General features: G+C 36.6%; 1 protein-coding gene across 1 annotated transcript in view; it reads left to right on the top strand.

The window, feature by feature from the left end:
• Positions 1-21,993, top strand: part of FBN2 (fibrillin 2) — a 178,840-nt gene that overhangs the window by 12,072 nt on the left and 144,775 nt on the right. The gene's annotated exons all lie outside the window — the stretch shown is intronic.

The raw sequence follows: 21,993 nt of genomic DNA, 5'->3' as shown, positions 1-21,993 counted from the left end.
CCCGTTCTCTGTAGTTGCTTCTTACAAACCAAGTGCAAGAACTCAAATCTTTTATATTTTGGCTAGTGGGGAAATAGGAAGCATTATTCTGTTAAAAACTCTGTTGATATTTGCAGCCATTTCCAGGAACATTTATTTGTAGAATGTACACCTACCTTCTAGCAAAAATAAGACACTACCAAGTCTGTCAGTTTAGAATGGATTTTCAAGGGATTGGACAGCATTAGGCTGCTTTATAGTTTAAGCCTTAATTCAGAGGGAGCTTACATTTGTCCAAATTCAACAGTCAAACTTCTATATCCAAGATGGATGATAATTATTGCAGTACTATAACATGATAGAATTGTAATATTGCAATTTTTATAAATTGATTGCATTCATTTTTTTTTTTTTTATTATTTATTGCAAGAGAACTTGGTAAACCTGCTTTTTGTGCCTGACAGAAGAAATTGTTGCTGGTTAAGACTTGTTTCCATTGTCTAGCTAGATTCAGAACTGTAGAATCATAGTACGTATGACAGACTCCAGCTGCAATGATGGTTCAGACTTTTTAATAACTATGCTTATACTTGAAATAAGTTGACTTGTTTAAAAGATTCTAGTACATATGGGTATTGTAACAACTTTTGTGGTGATGAAAGCATTGAAGTTTGCTTTCTTATAATTCATTGTAAAACTTTAAGCTGCAGAATTCAAGCCATGTAAAGGAATGAAACACCAGTATTTTGGCATCCATATTTCTTAGCTGTCCTTCGAAGTCTTAGCCTTTCAATTCTACATGTAGAATGCTATTGTTATAAAAGATTTAAGCTACATTGCATGGTTATTTGGAAACTGAGTTATTATAATCAAAAATTTACATTTCCTTACTTGAAATTGGGGATAGTAAGACAAATATGCTTCTGTCACTGTCACAAAAATATAACATATATGTAATATATATAATTGCTATATAATTTGCTTATCTATTATAATATAATATACTTTTCCAGCAGTGGAAAGGACTAAGTAAAATTTCACCTAGACTCTTATCTTGGTGTTGCCTAGACTTTCTCATATTCAAAAAAATAAGTTAACTAATTTATTGTATATTACTCAGCTAAAGAAAGATGACTCCTGTAGTATATCTTGGTAATAACTGTAAAAGGTCTCTACTATAGTAACTGTGAATGTTAATTTTTTTTATGCTTTACATGAGCTGGAGTACTGTGAAGGATACTTTAAATGCCTATTCTGTTCAGTACTTATTCATAATTTATGCTTTTAACCTAATAAGAAGTTTATGCTTTCCAACAAAATGCAAAAGGCAATGATTTCTTCATCTCTTGGTTGCAATGGTTGCCTGTAATACTTTACAGCAAGAAATGCCTCTGTAGTTTAATTTAAAACTGAGTTTAGCAACAGTTCATAACTCTTTTAACTAACATTTTATAATTTAAGGTTACATGAACTTCCTTTGCAAATCACATCGGAGTTATAAGAGACTTCGTTTTGTTATTTTCTTACATCGCTGTGTTTTAAATGCATACATTTTATTGTTCTGTAAATTAAGTTCTTTTAAATTAGGTATTTTCTTCCTAATATAGAACATATGTAGCTTTCCTTCAGACTGGCCTCCCAGCCTCAGTTATATGATAAAACGTGACTGCTTGTTCAGCTATCTGGGCTCCGAGCAGACTAATTTCCGGACTGGAGACAGGAGGCTGAGCAGTAACTAATGACTGGAATGATGACAGTATTTAACTTGAGACTTGCTGCTGGGTTAACAAGAAAGCAGAACCTGTTTGGGAGCTTGGGCTTTACTCTTTTGGATATATACAATGAGCTTTTCTATTTCCTATCAAAGTGTTCATTTGGTCAGCTTCTTGTCTTTGATTTGTAAACACAGAAGATTCAAGTATTTGCTTTTGTTTGTTTTGTTGTGGTTTTTTTTTCTTTTTAAAGAAAAAAACAGATGTCAAAATTTTGCTGTTGAATTTTTCCTTGTGAAAAATAAATGAAAATAAAGAAACAGATAGATTAGGAGGTCTCATCCTCAGTTGTACACAAAAGAACAGGTTTTCTATCATGAGCAGTTTCTTTGGTTTCTCGAGATTGTCTGGGTGAATGATATTTGTATTGTGACACATGGTGTGTGCAGTTTTTTAATTATCTGTAGAGGTAGGTAGCTGTGGAAAAGCAATGTTATTTTCTTCCTTCTTTATTGTGGGCTAAAGGGATGAAGAACCAGTGGAAGGAAGAATCCTGTCACTGATCTAAGTTTGCCTCCATCCCATGTAGGAGAAAGAACAGTGCTCACTTACTGTGTATGTGAGTGGCTTACAATGGGAAGCAAAAAGGTTTGGACTGCGTAGAAATGCATAGCTTGGGAAGAATATCCTTTTGAAGAAGGGAGCAGATTTCAGATAAAGGTATCATGCTAGGGCAGGTGAGAAAAGAGGAAAAATGTACAGATGTAATAGTTTAATATAGCATGGGGACTTCTGAAACAGGGGAACTTTTGGGTTGTTCTTGGGAAAATTGCTGCTCAGATGTTTTAGTCCAGTGTGTTTATTGTGCTTGGTGTTCCCAGTAAAAGTGTCTGGACACTTTCTCTGACTGACTGAATTTTGAAATTTCTGTCTATTAAAGTTGTTGAGAACCCATACTTCATGACAGATGGAGTAAATAAGTGACTGGGGCAGCTGCCTCCCTGCGGGTTTTTAGTGGGTTAATAGGGAAGACTCTGCATAGATACAGCCAGGTAGTCAGTAGAAACCCTCCTCTCCAGCCAGGCAGCAATTTTTATGCGAGTTCTACAATACCTACAAGAACTTGGCCCATGCAATTGAAGAGTTCTAGGAGGGGCAGCAGCAGGGTAAGTGTTGTGTCCCTGCAGTTAAGAACAGGGTGTTGCAGAGGATGGTGAAAAAGGTTTGAGGTAGAGGATGTAACTAAAATAGATGTTCAGTTTGTGGGGTAGGAGAGCATACATCTAAACATTATATTTGAGATCAGTTGCCTTTGTCTGACCTTCTCTGATTGGAAAGTAATTTGATGATCCTGTGTCTAAGAAGAAAAAGGGGGAAAAAGAGAAAAAAAAATAAAAAAAAGGTTTTCTTCAAGCTGGGAAGAGAGTGAAGAAGTCAATCAACAGCACAGAGAAAGGGGCAGGAGGGAGCAAAAAGCATTCTTGGTAAAAGTGTTAATAGCATAGCGTAACTGAGGCAAAAGAATAAAGAACAAAGAAAAAACTGAAGTGGAGCTGTAATGAAGACAAGGATCACCACTTGAAAGTTATAAAGGTATTTTTTGATAATACATACGAATAAGATGAAGCTTGTATAGCAAATTGATGCAATTTAATATAGGACAAAACTTCTCAAACATATTTTTATTATAAAGAAAACATACAATTCATATTTAGTCTGTAGTACTGCTGAAGATGCTTGAGTGTGCTTAAGTGACAGTGGCCAGGTGCAAATGAAGCAAGGAGGAAATGAAATTCTTTAAGAAACTACTCCTTCCTCTGACAGACATTCAAAAGATCTTTTATCTTTACACAGCTTTTCCGTATCTGTTGATGGTAGCAGTTCCACGAGAAGAAGTGAAAACTTTTGGGGCATGTATTCAGATCTTGTATAGTTGGTGTTACCCCTGTAATCTCATAAACTGCAGAACTTCTTGCTGTGTAGACTGTGGCAGGTTATGCTCGAGAGGTTTTCCTGTCCGCCAGACGTGGCATGCTGCTGTATGAGTGGTTATAAACGGACCTGTACTTTTTCTCAAGTTGCTCTTTTTGTTTTAGCTGTCCCCCAATGACTGTAAACTTTGTTCAGGTGCTTAACACCAAAAATGCTCTTTTGATCATTGAGCTCTTCTCTTTTTGTAGGAGTTGTGGGAATGTAACTTTTAAATTTTTCTAGGTTTTGCTTTATAGTGGCTACTGTTATCCTGAACTCAAATAGAGGTTCTTTATGTGGGCTAGGATGTGTGTGTGTGTATGCATAAGCAGGTCCCTGCTCTGAAGAGCTAACTGGACAAAGAAAGTATTATTACTCTCTTCTGTGCCCGCAAGACAGGCTGAGGCACCTGAGGTTGTTACTTGTTGAAGGCTGGGCAGGGAAGCTTCAGCAAACTTAGCAATCAACTAAATATCCTGCGTTTCAGTCTGAGATTTTAGCTAGGGGAGTCATCCTGCCTGTTTTATCAAGGTGGTGTAAGACTTTTGTATTTTGCATGCCCTGGGAGTGACTATAAATGAAAATGCAGGGTATTTTAGGAGAAAGCAGGAAAAAGGAAAGGAATAAGATTAAACAAAAAATAATTACTAAACGCTACTCTCAAATATCAACGCTGTTTCTTTCTGCCACAGGGCCATGTGTTCTGGTGTCTTGTTTTTTTTCAGTGTACACTAAGTGGAATATTTACCTGCTAGACACCAGTTTAGTTCATTTTCAGTCTGCTTTTAGCCATTGGAAGTGGAGTGCATGGTCTGGAGATACTTGCTGAAAGTTCGTAAAGGAGTTATTCAGGGCCTGTTGAGTGAAGAGAAAGAAATATCAGTTCACTGCAGCATACTCTTAACTACATGATCTAGTTCACAGTGGGTATTCATCACTGCTGGGGTAAACACAAGGGTTACATCATCAACTTCAAGTCTAACTAAAGTCAATGATGTTTAATCAATTTAACTAAAAATGAGTTAGCAGTAAAGCTGTACAAAATGTGAATCATCCTTAAATTTTCAATCTTCACCATGATTTCCTACTTTATTTTCTAATTTTCTGTTAAAAAACGTTTCTGTCAGCTTTTTTCCACACATAGTGAAAAGTTAATTATAAGCAAAATGCTGCAGTGGTTGCATTATTTTTTAAAAAACTTCAGTTTAAAATAAAAAAGCACACCTCTAATTTCCTTTGGAGATAGTAAGAGCTAAGGATTGCAGATACCTGCAGCAATAAGAAGTAAACATCTATCTGACAGGTTAGTACCTGATTCAGGAAAATATGTCAGATTATCTGTGTTAGAAGAAGCTGCTAATTTTTTTTATTGCTTTTTTGAGACTAGAGGTGTCACCAGATGTCTATAATGCATACAGTTAAGTACTGTCCCTGTTCAGGGAACAACTTTTCCTTCTGCAGGTTCAGACCTGCAGGTATTTGCATACATCAGTCTTTGAAGGATGGCCGTAGTTCTGAAGGGCAAATTCAGAAAGCTGCTTTCATGCTTTTAGATATCAGTAGCTGCTAGGATTACAGGCACTACATTAGCTAGTTTGGTCATCCATCATTATGTCCGATAAACAAGATTTTCAGACTTCCCTTCCCTCGCCTTTCACAAGCTGAAAAATAAATATCTAAAGCATTGAAAGCCCCACAAAAGAGAGTGTATGTTTATTTGTTGTTAGCAGATACCTGAAAAAGTCTCTCTTCTAGCTGTGTACAAGGTTTAACTTTTTGCAATTTAATAAAAAGACATGGATAATGCTGAATGTGCCATTGCCAATGATTAAGAAAGTACTTTAATCCCAGTCAGTACTCTTCTGTTGCTTCCCTCTTTTCCTTTCTTTGTGTACTTCACTATGTGATGATTAGTATTCCTTCCTCTTGCCACTTTTCCTCTGGCTGCATTACGGACAGTCAATCTGTTAGATAAATACCTAGTGATGGGTACAGCAAACAAAGTCACTTCATGATAGAATACTAATGATATATAGCGTATACTTCTAAGTTACTTGAATAATTCTCATAGTGAACTTAATATAGGTTGTCTCTGAATGCAGAAGACCAAAGTTGGTTATGCTGTTCTGGACAGAAAATGGTCAGTCATGGTAGCAGAGTTTGTGTGTCTGAACCTACAGTTCACAGCCACAATGACAACACAATCATTTTGGTAAGAGCGAAAGTCCATGTCAGGGATCAAAACACCATCATACAAATCAACCAATTAATTACGATCTCCGGTGTGGAGAGTTCCTGTGGCCTGTTACTACAAACGAGGAGAGGGAAGGATGCTTAAACTGACTACAGACCTTCACGGGGAGCCAACAGTCACAGGGACCTGTAGCTTTTAAAAGGATAGAGTGGGAGTGGAGAATCGCTTCCTTCCTTTCCTTTTGTGGAGAAATCCCATATTGCAGGAAGCCGATGTCCATGGGCATCCTTAGTTCTGAGTGACTTCTGAACAGTACAATTTATCAGGAGTAGCTTCTGCCCACCTCCCAGTTCTAAAAGCCCTGAGAAACTATCTTGAGGAGTATAGAGCAATTACAAGTTCCTTCAGAGTTGAACTGGGGAGAAAAAAAAAAGCAAAAAAGAAAAAAAAAAGCCCTGAAATTTGAATGACACTACCTTTTTATCCACAGACAGTAAGCACCAGAAAAAAAAAAGGTAAAAGTCCTTCAGTGAAGCAGCCTTGTAACTTTTGCTCCAGCTGGTTTTTAAACACTTGTAATCTTTAGAGCTTTTCAGTTAGTTCAGGCATAAGACAGGTAAGTAGTAAAGTGTTATAGCTGTGGGGTTATTGCACTTTGTGTTAGAAATAAAAGCAGAAATTTTTATGCCTTTAAATTAGGTGTACAAAATGAAGATGAAAATACAGATTTGGATAACCTCTTCCAAGGACCTGAGGATTTTCATCAGAGTAAAATGGAGCTCTCCTGCAGTTTGGGCGTAGGGGAAGCTTCTTCGCTTCAAGTCAGGGTTTAAAAGGCAACCAGTGTAGCTACACTGTTCTGTACTGTCAAATGAAAGAAAGAACTAGCAGAGTTGATGTACTCCATACTTAGGGCAAAATCTATGCTTGAAAACTAGTATTTTCTATTAGTTAAAGCAGGAATGAGTCCAGGAGAGTATAAAATACTGGGGTTTTGTATGTCAGGTAGGGCTTAAATTGGATTATGTTCTACATCTAGAGATTGTTCACTGAAAAGGAAAAAGTTCTGATAATATAGAGCAATGGACCAAAATCGTGAGTGGGGAACATGTGGCAAAGGAGGGGGAAGATGTTGTCTCTGACAATTTTTGACTAATCTTATCTCTTTCCTTCCTCACTGAGAATATTCCTCTTTGTCAGATGCATTAGAATAGGACCTTTTCTTTTATTTTAATTGTTAGCGTTTCAGAAGAAAAAGTAATTTCTTCAGAAAAATCATTAATTTTATTAAACTAAATAATTTGTAATGTATCCAGGAAAATATCTGGAGCTACTTGCAGAGCATCTAGGTAAGTTAGCGATCACAATGAAATTAAGACATTTGTTAACAGGGATTGTCTTTAACAAAGGTACAAAACCTCCTGAAATAATCAAACAAATAGGAAAACTGTCAGATTCAGCAAGTGCTGATGTTTTGTATTGTTTGTGTAGGCATTGTAGGCAAATTTTAAAATTGGAAAAAAGTAGAAAAACCTGAGATAAGAACCCAGTTCTGAAGAACTGTAAAAATGAAGAAAAAAAAAAATCTTTGCTTTTGTGACTGTAGAATGTATTAGGACAAAGTAGACAAATAGATTTAAGAATACTGTGTTGGAGGAGGCTTTAGAGGTCCTCCGTGGAATTCAGCAACTTTGAAAGTTGGTTACTTCTATAATGTTTATGAGCATTTGAAATGATGTTGGATTTCTATATTACTTATAAGTACTTGTGCAAAACTTGAAAAACTCTACCCACAAAGTCATCCTGCCGAGTATAATTTGAAGCATTTCTCATATTGTATAGGTTTATATTATCCAAGAACATTAGATGAAAAGAAGCTCTTGAAAATTCCTGGAGAGGAAGTCACAGCATATGGGAGAGTTGTCATACAAAATCAGACCAAAGGGGCAGCCTGCCCTAGGATCCCATTGCTGCCAGTAGCCAGTTTAACAGAAGAAATGGCAATTCCCCAATTTATTTCCCAGGGTCAGGTAATTTTGTGGCTCAAGATTTTTCTGAGCAAGTGGCATTGTAATCATTTTAACACCTTGTCATTCATTTTTTGGTGGTTCTTGTGACCAGCTTTCTTTGTCCCTTTCCTCATTCCTGAGATCACTTAAGAATATGTGAATCAGTGTGGGTCCCAGCATTCCTTCCAGCGTGAAAATTATTCACATTCTCCCCATTTTGTTTCTTACCCACATAAGGAACTTCCCTCTTATTTCATGCCTTGTTTTCTTGAAGAGCCTACTGTTGAGGTCTTTTGGTTATGCCAGGAGACTGTATCTCCTTCCACCTAGTAGTTATGTTGATTGATTAAGGAACTATGCTGAGTATATAGTGTTTGCTTTTCTTTTACAACAGCCACAATGATACTTCCACAAGGCTATACCTATCAGTATTCCTACATCAATTAAAACCTAGCTGTTGATAAAAGGAGGCTTGTGGCACACTTTTTGACTCTGAATGTTTTTTAAATTCAGATTGGTGTGGGCATAGATTTAGAAATGTAAACTACAGGAATTCTGCAATTTCATGCCTTTTTTTTTTTTTTTCTTAATGTGAAGATACATGAATTTATGTAAACTTGAAGTCATGCTCTGGCTCTGTGGAGTCTGTGTCTTACTTCTACCCCTGACTTAATCTGCTTCATTGGCTTACATTAATCTTATATTTTTAAAACTGTGGTCATGGATTCTTTGTATAGAAACCAATAATCTTCTTAGGAATGTTCCACTTCCTCCAGTTGTTCTATGTGATGTATTTTTTGTTATTAATACTGAATTCTGAAAAGAAGTCATTAAATGGAAAGCTTTTAACTGTCCTTAAGAGTACAGTATGAAAATGTAAGAACAAGATTTCCAGTTTTCCAATCTTAAGTTTTATGAAGATTTTCAGGTCTTGATTGGGTGAATCAAAAACCAGTTTTGTTTCCTGTCCTTATTCATTGACCTGCATGCTGGCAGCATCCACAAAAATATAGTGTTGCAAATATGGGAACTGAACAGAGATCTGTCAGTCCAAAGGTCCAGTACCTCAGACTGAAGCCTTGGCACATACAAGTGATTACAGCAAAGCAAAAAGGTGCTGAGGTGGGTTGAGCCTGGCTGCCAGGTAAGCCCCCACCCAGCTGCTTGCTCACGTCCTCACAGTGGTATGGGGGAGAGAAACTGAAAACTCATGGGTCAAGGTAAAGAAAGTGCGATAGGTGAAGCACAATCGTGCATGCACGTGAAGGAAAATAAGGAATTTATTGACTACTTCGTATCAGCAGGCAGCTATTAAGCCATTTCTGAAAAGCAAAGTCTCAGCATGTGTAACAGTTACTTGGAAAGACAGAAACCATAACCAAAATCCTTACCCTTTCCTCCAGATTTTTTTTTTTTTTTTTTTTTTTTTTTTTTTTTTTTTTTTTTTCCCTGAGCATGAAGTCATACGATATGGAATATCCCTCTGGTCAGTTCAGGGCCATTCCCAGACTCTTGACCACCCCCAGCCTACTCACTGGGGAAGGCAGAGTGGGAAAATAATAAAGAAAGAAAACCTTGACAGTGTACAAGCAGTGCTCATCTATGGCCGAAACACTGGTGTGTTCCCAACACTGTCTTAGTCACAAATCCAAAACACAGCGCTTCTGCCAGTTGTTGTGAAGGAAATTAACTCCATCCCAGCAAGACCCAGTACACCTCCAAAAGGTTTCTCAGGCAATATAGATTTATAGTGATCTTTTTGTTTACGAAAATAAAGGAATGGGTAGGATTTTTCCAGAATTCAACTTTAATTGAAATTCACGTTCATTTTTGAGATTCAGATCAATTAGATTAAAAAAATAATTATTGATGCAGCAAATTTAAATTAAGCATAATGCCATCACTGTAGGATGGATCTCAGTCAAGTTGTGCATGGCAGTTTGGTATGATTCCACTGTGTCTTGGATTCACAGTTCCAGCTGGTGTCATGACTACAAATCCAATAGCATTGTGTGTATGATTTGTCATACATTTTTATGCAAAATGAATCACTGGAGGGAAACTGCGTGTGTAAGCTTTATTATTCCAGTTTCTACCACATGGTAGTTCATCGGAGTTCTTTTATAACAACAGGTAAGAAATCAGTGAGAAAAGCTGCTGTTCTGACAGTGAAATAATGGGACATGATTACAATTTTTCAAGGCTACATGAGACGATGTTGGGCCTATTTTCTGTCCTTTAACTTTTAGAGCCCCCAGAACCCCTTCTGGGTTTTGCCATACCCAAGAACTTTTCATAATAAGATGTCTAAATGATCTGTTGAATATTTATTATAGATCGCTCAACTTACATAATTAAATACTTGACTGTTCTATGACCTGTTTAGTATGGTGTCGACACATTTTATCTGTGGCTTTAGATATTGATAAATAACTACCCTGAAGCAGCATCATAAGCCACCGCCTTCTTTTAGCATAACAAAATGGTGTGATGCTCTTTTCCCTGAGTGAATGTTTGTCACGTTTTTATGTGTGGCCATAATGCCAGTGTGGCCTTATATTGGTATAAGAAATGTGTGAATAATTCAATAGAGTTGTTTGAATAGAAACAAACATATTTTCTTTAGAGTGAATTTTTATTCATGTTGTTCTTATACACTCATTGGGGCTGCTGTGATGTGGTTCGTGTGTGTTTGCAAATGACTCCTGATATTTACACAATGTAGTTTTTAAAACTAGAAAGTTACATTTTTTCTTTCTTTTTTCTGTTCAAAAACGTTTGAGTCATCTAACCTGTAAAACAGAAACAATACCATATAACCAGCTGCATAGCATAACAAGAAAAAATCAATGTGTATATGTATACTAAGACTAAAATTCTTTGAAAGGACTCAGTTAATAATTCATGTAGTCATAGGAATAATCATAATATGAAAAACAGTCAAAGGAGAATTAATTTTGTCATGTTTGGTATACCAAAATGGTGTGATGTAGACATAGATGGCAGATATCAATCCTTCCATTCAACAGAAAGCAAAGCTCTAGCAGAAATCTAAAATACCTTATTAGTATTAAACGAGATGATAGCAATAAAATGTGATTTAATTATAATTGATGTTTAAATTAAGTGCTATTGGATCAATATTAAATATGTTTCTAATATAGTTATGACTTTTCATGGTCTAGTAAAGTAGAAAAAATTACGTTTTCAGGCAAGTATCTCCTTAGGAACACTGGTTTGTAAAAGCCTGTTGCTGACCTTTTTTTAGATGACTCTTACAGATTTTTCTTTATTTAATCATGACCTTAAATTAGTCATCTAATACCCAGTGATATACAAAGTATTCAAGACATGAAAAGTCCAAAAGAACAGGAAGGAAAATCAATGGAGATAAGAAATAAAGTAAGAGTTGAAGTATTCCTTATGAAGCAATGACCTCTTTAAAACAGTGGAATGAAATTGAATAGAATAAAAGCATCATGGGTAAACAGTAAATTTTGCATCAGATGGGGACTGACAAACAGCTTTTGGTGGTCCTCATGGAAAATGAACCATTAGCGCTTAAGGTCAGTTCATAGTGAAGTTTCAACACATTGTCAGTTCACAGGAGTGGAGCTATACGCGCTGTAGCACTATCAGCACATTTGCAAAGGCTGTAGTAAGGTATTGGTTGGACATCTTGACATGCTGCTAAACTTGCTGAGGTGTTAAAAGCAGTGCAACAAAGGTTTTGGATAAATTAAAAAAAAAGCAGGAGGGATATCACTAAGATCAATTACTAATTCTAGATACAAGATGAAACAGAAAGAATAGCTAATCCCTATAAAGGGAATAGTACTAGAAGAGTAGTGGCACAGGTCTGCCTGCTGCTCTCTGAATCTTCAACTGCTCTGTGTGCTCCATTAAGGACATTCACCTCAGCATGGGGCTTTGTGGTACTGTGACAATCTTGCTATCTTTTTAGTGTGTTTGTGTGTCTCACCATTGTGGTATAAAATTTGTTTTTTGAAAAAATTTGCCCAATAAGTAGCCGCTTAAAATACTCAACTGTAAGCAGCTAATTATTGGGCAAACCACTATTGTGGATGCTTTGCCACCTTCAAATTTAAGAAGACATTTCCTGTGGTTTATATTGTGCCTGTACAGGTTAAGACACAATGCAGACTTTTCTCACATGTGCGCAGCTTTTTATGTGAGGTTTGAGCTGATTTTCAAGTAGGGTGTGGCATACATTATGTGTCCTAAACAAATGGATGATGCAAAAGATTTCTTTATTCCAGTCTGTGGCTTAATATACATGGTCATCTACACCTAATCAGGGCTGAGGAGGGACAGAAAATTTTGAAATCTGATGACCGTGCATAGTCTCTTCGCTGCTTGATTTTTTCCCTCTTGGGAGGTGGGTGTGTAATACCATTATAATGGAGTACAGCATTACAGGAGCTATCATTGTCTACCAAGAAAAGTTATTTTGCATCTTTCTCGCATTATACTGATTCTTAAGCCTTCAAGAATCAGGTAAGATGAAGTGTTCTGTTTTTTCAAAGATGATGAACAACATTTCTCTTACTGACTTTAGAAGCTCCATGTGCTTCTTGGAAACTAGGCTATTTAATATAACTAACAGGCTCACAAAATACTTCCATTTCATTGTACTTTCAATAAGTGCAACTCATCAAGGAAAAATATGTTTATAGCTGATGTCAAGACCTACTCTTCACGCCTTAAAATTGCCAGATTAAACTTTTTCTCAGGCAGGAGTCTTTTTGTTGTCTTTCTCTATAGCTATAAATCTCAGCCTTCAGAGAAACAATTCCCTGCCAATGCCTAAAAAGACACATCTCCCTACTGTTACGATATCCAGCCCTGTAGCCTGCTTCTTCCTTTCTGCTCTGCTCTTCCTCCCTAATTACCCTCTCATGATGGGGTGAGACACAGTAGACTGTTTCCCTTATCCTCCCTATAATTTCAGTGTGTGTATTTCCAGAGTGGGTGTACCATTCCTCAGTGGCTAACTCTCTTAGAAGCTGCAGATTTCTTGTTAGAACTGACAGTAAGTGACCTTCACATGTGAGGTAAAATTTTGCTCTTCATCTGCTTCAACACCTTGAGTTGTGTCTCTTCTTTGCATCTAAAACTTAAAACCTGGTTTAGATACTAGATACAGTGTTTTCAGATTGTTTCAGATTGTTTCAGCCTTTGTGCCTTGTAGCATAGATGACAGGAAAAATATAAAAGGAGAATCCGGGTTAATTTTTTGACCTCATTTCAACTAGTTTAGCTGATGGATTACACTGTAAAGTGACATTTTAGATACTGTACTACCAGAAACAACATGTACCTACCTCACACTTAGTAATCTGGTGCCCAGAAACTTTCACTGCTTCTGAGTATTTGTAGAATGCAAGCTAAATCTGCAATATCTACAGTAAATGGAAATTCTAAGCAAAGCCTCCTAGCTAAACCAAAAACATGTGAAAATAATAAAATCTAACAATGGAAGAGGCATTTTCCAGTATAGAATTATATCATTTGAAACTGTAAGATGTTTTCTTTCCTAAGAAACAATTATTTATTTTTTTTTAAATCCTGGCTGGTTTAAAGTTGGAGACCAGTGTCACAAAATTAAGTCTGAAATGGTACAATTTGGAATCTAATCTTGCATTCATTAGGTATGGGATTCCTTTGGTTATTTTACTGCTGTATGCAAATGTGACAATTTAAGCATGTTTGTGAAAAGATGTTCTCTCTCCATATTAGGGTTAAGGTGGGTAATGCAAAATTTTTTACTGAAAAAAAATTAATTTCAGAGTAATAACATAAATTTTCACTCTCACATGTAGAACAGGAATTAACGTCTCTGTTTTCAGTCCTCTTTTTGGACCCTTTTATTTGCTTATTGTAAGTGCAGACTGAGCTGTGCCACTTTGTACCATTGCAGAGCCCTCAGGCTCCCCAAGGTCAGGATTCTGCCAGAGGAAGAATTTTCACAGCAAGCTGCAGTTACTCTTTATTACTGCAAATTGACTGGTGGTGCTCCTGTATAACCCTGTCTTTCCCATTGAAAAGGCGTTTTGCTCGAGGATGAAGAAGGGGCTTTAGGAAGTGATGTCTGTGATTTCTGACAGTTGCTGGAGCAATCATTCTCACTCATTAACCAGTATAGGGAGGATGATTAATGCTGTTTTAACTTTGAGAGACATACAGATGCTCACAGCATAATGAGTAGAGTAAACCTATATTTTTACCTCCTCCTGACAAGGTATCCAAAACACAGTTTGAGTGTGGCACTAAAAGTAACTGGAGTTCTTTGTTCTCTTCTGCCTGGAGAATCATTTCACTTCATTACTATTAGCATACCTTAGAAGATGAAAACTTGTATAATTTGATGAGTATCTTACAATATAAAACAATATAAAAGTTACTTAAATACAGATCTTTGTATTTTTTAAGCAAAAACCTTTCTAACCAAAGAGCTTCCTTTTGCTTCATTTTCTAAGACAGTAGCTTTTAAAGACGTAGAACGGTTTTCTTCTGGTGTAATTGTATTTCAGTAAATTTCCTTTCCATTAATGCCATTAGACTCCAAAGGTTTAATCCTGTTACTTCCATTTACAATTCCCTTCTGTCTATTGCCACTTCTTTGCCTGAAGCTACTCTGCCTACTGTCTAAATCAAACACGTAAGGTTCAGAATTTTAAGGAACTGAACAATAAGCATGGCTACTTGTGATGCATGTCTGTTTCTAAAATGTTAACACCATAACAAGCAATGTTTTTTGGTTTTTATACTTTCATATATAGCTAGAATTTTGTGGGTACTTTAAAAATACAGCTGTGTGATGTTTTTCACTCTGCCTGCCCTTACACTTTAGACCTTAAGAAGCAAAAATCAAATATAGGAAAATGCATAGAATGGATTAGGAGAGGAAGGGGTGGGGACTGTCTATAAAAGAAGTAGAAGAAACCTAACACAGAAACTTGTAACATATCCAGCTTTATTGAAATCTAGTGGAAAGATTTTTATTCATTTCAGCCGGGTTAACTAAGGCGTCCCAAGGAGGAAAGGAAAAGCCCTTGAATGCATATGGGATATGCTTTTGCTTCTGTGTTGGTTTCTAGTAACATCTGAAAATACAGTGACATACAGACACAGTTTAAGCACACTGAAGGAGAGCCTTTCTGAAGGAAGGGCTGGAGGGAAAAATGCCTCTTACTAGGCTGGTTTACGTAATTAAACAAACCAGACAAATCCTGAATCTTTTCAGATGTGGTAATTTTTATTTTTCTTCAGCTGTTGCAATTTTATCTATTAAAAAGAGCATAAATTTCTGTATACATTTTAGATAAAACTATGTATCTAAACTAAAAAAGTGAAAATGGTACAAATTCTTAAAAGATACTTTTCTGGTCAGAAAAGTTAAGGAGTTAACCCATCCTTATCAGCACTGCTACTTCACTTTTAAATGCTGGAAAAAAGAAGAGATGGAAATCTCATAAAAATTGAAGTAGTGTGAAGGATTAGTGTTTGTCCCTTGAATTTTTTAGCGCTAAGGAAGGACTTGATAGTTTGTAGTCATAGGTGGTTTTAATGGCAGGAAATTTTGAACTGTGCTACATTAATGAATTGTTAAGCTGAGATAGCTTCACAGCAGAAGGGATTGTAGATGAAGAAAATATTTGAGAGAAAAAAGTAAACATAAGACTTTATTATTATAACACAGGCAATTAATATTTCAAATGACTTCATACTTTCAGTAGGCTTTGGAGTTTGCTCTCTCCCTCTCACTTTTCTCCCCCTGCCCTGATATTGCTAGCAAGTTTCCAGTAATCTGCACTGTTTGTTCTCAGTCTAGTATGTTAAAAATTATCCTTTGAAAGAGAAATAGGAAATATAAATTAAAAACCATTTTTACATGTCATTGGTAGTCTTAAAGAGAATTCTATTGAACTGTTCAAGCCTGTGAGGTGTATTGGTAGTGTTAGTTACATCATTGCTCTGGGTGTTTTTAGTGGGGTTAGTTTTGATAGTTATATAATTATTGCCAAATTTTAATATATATAATTATACAACATAATTTTATATAATTTTAATATAAATAATATAAATTTATGTTTATATTTGTTTATATTTCTGCATACTTTTATATAAATAATTACATATTTTATGTCACTGCTGTCACATAGAATGATCTAACTTACTCCGGCAAAGCCTCTGAAGAAGGTCATCATACAAAGCAATTGCTGAATTGTTGTTTACCTTGGGTGTGTGCATGCATGTTCTGTGTACACAGAGGCCCCAAATTAGACTTGAGAGAGTGGAAAGAGAGCTTTGAATATTCCTTTGTGTCCTCTTTTGTAACATTGTACTGGGGCTCAATGGTTGAGGGAGAAGTAGAAGAGGAAAAGTATAGATACAGCATTCAGTAACACCTGAACTGTTCTTCTCATGGAAACAACTTTGAAAAATAAGAAATGGGAAGTTTTTTTGTTTGCTTGTTTATTTTTCCCTTAAAGGGCATAGTCATTCACTGTAAACTTTGCATTTGTTTTGATTAATACAAAAGGAGTTTTAACCACTTACATGCTGAGCTAGGAGGGTGAGCGTGGATGACAGAATTCTGTGTGGCTTTATGGTTGGGTGTCAGACAGATGCCAGATATTTGGAAATAATTTTCTTCTATTTTCTCCACCTGTGTTTTTTGCATATGTGATTTTTTTTTTGCTATGTCTGTTCTGCTACCAGCTCCCTGACAGATTTTGTGTTCTATATCAGATTTTACAAAATACAGGGGTTTTGAGCAGCTGGCAGGTCTTCAGAAGTATTGACTTCTAAGTATCTTTCTCATTTGTTTCTGGTGAGGGTGAAATGTGTAGTGCGTACGTCCTTCCTTCTTTGCCATGACCTCGTTGTCTTTCCCTGTGTATGGCCTTCCCCCTCATGCAGTGCCCTTCACAAGGCTGATGGCATTCTGTGGTCATCACTCTCTCTTCTGCTGACAGTCTTTGCAGATTCCCAGGGAGCAGCTGAAGCCAATGAAATCCGACTTTTTGAGTTCAGTCCTGCACTAGGTCTGGCAGGAATCCCAGAGAAGCTACTGGGAGTTTTGATTAAGAATAGAATTCAGGTTTAGGACTACTGTTTGCATTTAAATGTAGATCTTCTGGTTTTGGTACCTAAACGCTGTAGCACTGAACTGGTCTATAAGAACTGAAAGATCATAGAATCATAGAATGGTTTGAGTTGGAAGAAGGGACTTTAAAGATCAGCTAGTTGCAACCCACCTGCCACTGGACCAGTTTGCTCAAAGCCCCGTCCAGCCTGGACTTGAACACTTCCAGGGATAGGGCATTCACAGCTTCTCTGGGCCACCTGTTCTGGTGTCTCACCACCCTCATAATGAAGAATTTCTTCTTTGTATCTAATCTAGATCTACACTCTTTCAGTGTAAAGCCATTACAGTCATCTAGTTGCTACATGCCCTTGTAAAAGGTCCCTCTCCAGCTTTCTTACAAGGCTCCTGGAAGCGTGCTGTAAGGTCTCCCCAGAGCCTTCTCTTCTCCAGGCTGAACAACTCCAACTTTCCCACCCTGTCTTCATACGAGAGGTGCTCCATCCTACATCCTACTCCTCTGGACTAATTCCAACAAGACCATGTCCTTCTTATGTTGGGGGGCCCAGAGCTGCATGCAGTAACCCGTGGGGGTAGACAGAGGCTAGAAGGTGTTTCTGTTACTCAGCTCAAAACAGTCAAAGAGTAAGATTCATGTAGCTGGTAAAAAGCATACCAAACTCTAGAATTAAAGTTTTAGTGATTTTGAGAATAAAATACGTCACGGCAATTATGTATCAAATAAGATGTCTAATTTTAAACTATTGTTCGATTTAAAAAAGTAATGAAATACGAAGATTTAAAAGTCTTTATAAAGATCTGCTTTAAATTTTCAACCATATCTGTCTTCATAAGCATTAGTTATGCAATGTCTTAAAAGTATAGTTACTTTAATAAAATTATATGGAAAAGAGTAATGCAGGTATTATTAGGGATAGAGTTTGCTGAAGCCAATCAAGAGCACATTGAATCCAGGCTTGAAAAATACTGGAGTGCCAAAAGTAAGCTGGTTTATTTCACCTCAGAGTAATAGCTTGGTATATAAGAAACAGCAGTAAGTTGTTTCTTTATTGAGAGAAGAGATGAATCCTCTGAATTAACTTCTGTCCTATATTTTGATTGTTAAAAGATACCCAGCTTTATAGTGTCCCACTGAAAATACTGCATAAGCCAGATCTCTAAAGCTCTTTTTTTTGTTGTTGTTGAACAAAATCCCAGAGATCTGAAGAAGAGGCAACTATGCTTCTGCCTCTCCGCAGAAAGAACTGTATAGTAAGTAGTAACTGGCTGGGGTTTTATTTATTATCAACTCAAAGTATCAGGATATAGACAGTCATCTGGGGAAATGTTTCTTGCAAGCTAAATACGATTTTTCTCCCCCCCCTAAGACCAATGTGGAAAACAGTTGTTTTTCCTACTTACGCTAACAATTAAAACATTACATTGAGCTGCATGTCCATGGTTTCAACAGGGTTTCTGATCTGCTGAGACTTTTTGCACGATTTTCTTAATTTACACAGGAATTGATTATGAAATATTTTCCCTCCTCTTTTTCTGAGTATGGATGCATTCTGAAGGCCCTTTAAAAAAGTCTGTTAAGAAGGATACAGTTAATGGGAGAGACTCCACGGCTGCAGTCATTCACTTTTACCTAACTTCAGCAGAGGTTCCATCATGCGTTATGGCACCTAACTTTATTCTGACTCTGGAGTTGTGGCCAGCTGGGGACTAGCATGTAAACATCATCTGCTTTTATGTATTCCTTCTTATTTTTGACCTCACAAAGCAGCATGCAGTTTGCCAGAGGGTTACCACAGAAGTTTGTTACATTTAGCTACTTTAAAGTTTTATAGCTGTAGAAAATGGTACATTTGACCTTTACATTGTCCTAACAGCTTTTTTTGCATTTGGCTAACTGAAATATGTCCCAGCATACCATGGCAAGATCAGAGTTTCTGAGAATAATTAAGTATTTGCAGTGGACTTGTTCTGCAAGCCCTTCTCCGTGTTGGTAGTCTTAACCAGTGCAAAATGCCTCACATTGATTATTGGGATTGGTTTCTGGCATGAGTAATGGCACTGAACTCCAAAGCAGGGGGGGTGATGGTGGGTTGGGGAGTCTGCGTGGTGCTGTTTACACTACTCTTCAATACTCTTAAAAGTTTATCACATCTACAGACCTGTTTCTTTGAATTTTCTCTTTGCTGACAAGGGATGCTGTTCCTTTGAGGTTGATCTTTTCATCATAGGGGGAAATCTTGTCAATGGAATCTGAGTACAAGGTTTTGTGCAGGGTATGGAGTTTCAGCAGACCTTTGAACAGTCCTTTCTGTCTTTGAAAATCAGACATCCAGCTGTCAGGCTGTAATGGGCAATATTTCTGCACTTCCCTGTTCCACCTGCAAACCCTTGTTGGTAGTACAGTGTGCTCTCTCTGTGAGGATTTGAATGGCTTTGGCTTCACTCTGGTCTACTGGTGTTTGGTGGCCTTAGGTCTTAACCTTGACTGTACGGTGGAGAGGAAAACCTCTGGCTTCTTTTCCATTAAAGTTTTGAGGTTTGGGGCTAGGGGCTTTCAGGATGGGCATTATCTGTTGTGCTGTAGTTCTGAAGAAGCCTAGTTGTGGACCAGAATGCCAGTATGGTGGGAATTCCTGTAACTCAAAGGAGAAACAGGAGGAGAGAGCAGTAAGCAGTACGATAAGAGTTATTTCACTGCTTTGATTTTTGTTGACATCTCAGCAAAGATGTAAGAAGCTAGTAATAGGACAGTAGGTATGAACTGCTGAATCTTGCAAAACATTGTTTTTGTGGTTTCTTACCTCCATGTACACTTTGCACAGGAGTAGTTCAGCCTGTAACTTCTTGTCATAACTGCTGATTCATGTTTTGTGGTGTGTCAGCTTGTGCGTTAGGTATTTGCCCATAGAGGTATTTTATTATAGTCCAGTATCCAAACTCAAATGCAAACTTTATATAGTAGCAGGCTTGTGGCAGTATAAATAAATATATACATTTACAAGAAGCTCCAAACAAGCCAAAATTGGAGACCTTGCTGGAGCCAAGGTTCAGGCATATTTATTTCCCAGCTTTTATTCTACACTTGAAACTTTGTAGCAGTCAGCATATGTATTTTGCAAGCCTGGATTCAATGTGCTCTTGATTATTGCATATGGCAACAGTTTCTTCCAAGAAATTTGTAAGTGTATGGAAATACTTTGCTTCTGAAAGCAACTAAATTCGACAAGTGACAAAAGTAAAGCATTTTCATGTTTCTGTCTTTCTCTACTTTTGGTGTGTGTATATTTTACAAAATGTTTTTTGTCTTAAAATATTTGAAGCATTTTCTTCAATGTTCAGGTTGATTTGAGAAGATTGCATTTTATTTCAGAAATTTTGTTGATTATATGGTACTTTGCCTTCCTTTTCCATGTACTTACGTGTGTAAGAATGAATAATTTTTAATTAAATTTTAAGATCTGCAGATAATACTATACTAATACTTTATCTGCTTTAAACTGACTTAATATCAATTACATCAAAATGGGTGTGCAGACCCTGGAATGTTGTTTTTGGAAAAAAGTTGGTTTCACTCTTCCAGCAAGAGAAAAATGAGTATGTGCTTAGAATGGACATGACAGCAGTACTGGTGGAAACTGGAATTTTGCTAAAAGCTACAAAGCACACATAGTCTGCTGCATTAAACATGCTTTTTTTTCTTCTTTCATTTAGAGCTGCCCTCCACTCCCTTTTTAATTGCCATTTGTATATTCAGTTGCCTAATGAATCACAGGTGTTTCTATGATGGAAAGTATTGCATCACAGGAGCTGGTCAGAAATGGTCATACGGGACCAGTAGAACGGTAGTAAAAATTCACCCTGAAATGAAAGCTGTCAGCTGTAAGAAATTGTTTGAAACATTTTTTGATTAAACTGCTGTTCTTCACTCTTACATATCAACATAAATTTTATAAAAATCATTCCTTCAGACAATGACTAAAGAACCTTCTTGGGATGTGTCTCAACTTTGAGTTATTCACAGTTTAAAATGTTTAAAAGACTTTGATGTTCATTGTTTACCTTAATCATAAACTTAATATTTAAATAGTTAATTAAGGACTTAACACAAGCTGTCTTTAAAAAAAAAAAAAGTCAGGGGAAGGAGGCTCAGACTTTATACTATTCAGGCTTTGGTTTTTGTGAACTTCTTAGTTTAAATAGCTGTACTGCCCATAGACTATTTTTTCTGAGAGAAATTAGTAGCTCTGCCAAGTCTCTTTCATTTTCCAAGAGACTAGCTCTCATTTTTAGCCAACAATCTTTTTTTCCGTTACTTGTTGGATGTCACCTTTGAAAAAAATGCTTTTTATTTATATCAAGCCTGAATCAGTACAATTCATCTTGTTCACCTTTGACACCTCCCTTATAGTGAACCCTCAGTGTTGGCAGCTAAGTACTACTGCAAAAAGAACAATTTTCCATATTAGGATGATTAAAATATTGAAGGAAAACCAATTTTAGACAATCTTTAATAAAACAAACATAGGTACCTTTGTAATGTTTAAGTATCTTTTTGCATGCTGTGACTTATGATCTGCAGATGTTGGAGCTGAACAAGAATAAAAATATTTGCATATGCGTACATTTCAGATTTGTGGTCTGAATTTAAGTATTCATACTCATATGAAAAGTTAATCAAGGAAAGCCCCAATCTCCCTTTTTTTTTTTGAAATACAACATGTGGGCAACACTGTCATTTATGCAGAATTAGTAGGTAAATGGGGTCTGCCTTGCTTTTCCAATCCTGCTAATATTATGGTAGGAATCAAACATTGTGGGATTTCCCAGTGCAGGAAGATGGAGCTCAATTATACTGTCAATTATCAAAACATTTAGATTTCACATTGCAAAGGGGGAAAGTCATATACAGTTTGAAAAATCTCATTAGTAATCTAGGAGAAAGTGCTGCAACATGCAGCAGAAATAGATTTCAGGTTTCTGGAGACCTGTGAATGT

The sequence above is a fragment of the Falco peregrinus genome, chromosome Z (assembly GCF_023634155.1).
Source record: "Falco peregrinus isolate bFalPer1 chromosome Z, bFalPer1.pri, whole genome shotgun sequence".
Lineage (NCBI taxonomy): Eukaryota > Metazoa > Chordata > Aves > Falconiformes > Falconidae > Falco > Falco peregrinus.
The sequence above is the reverse complement of the archived record's forward strand: the minus strand, read 5'-3'. Positions and strand labels throughout refer to the sequence as shown.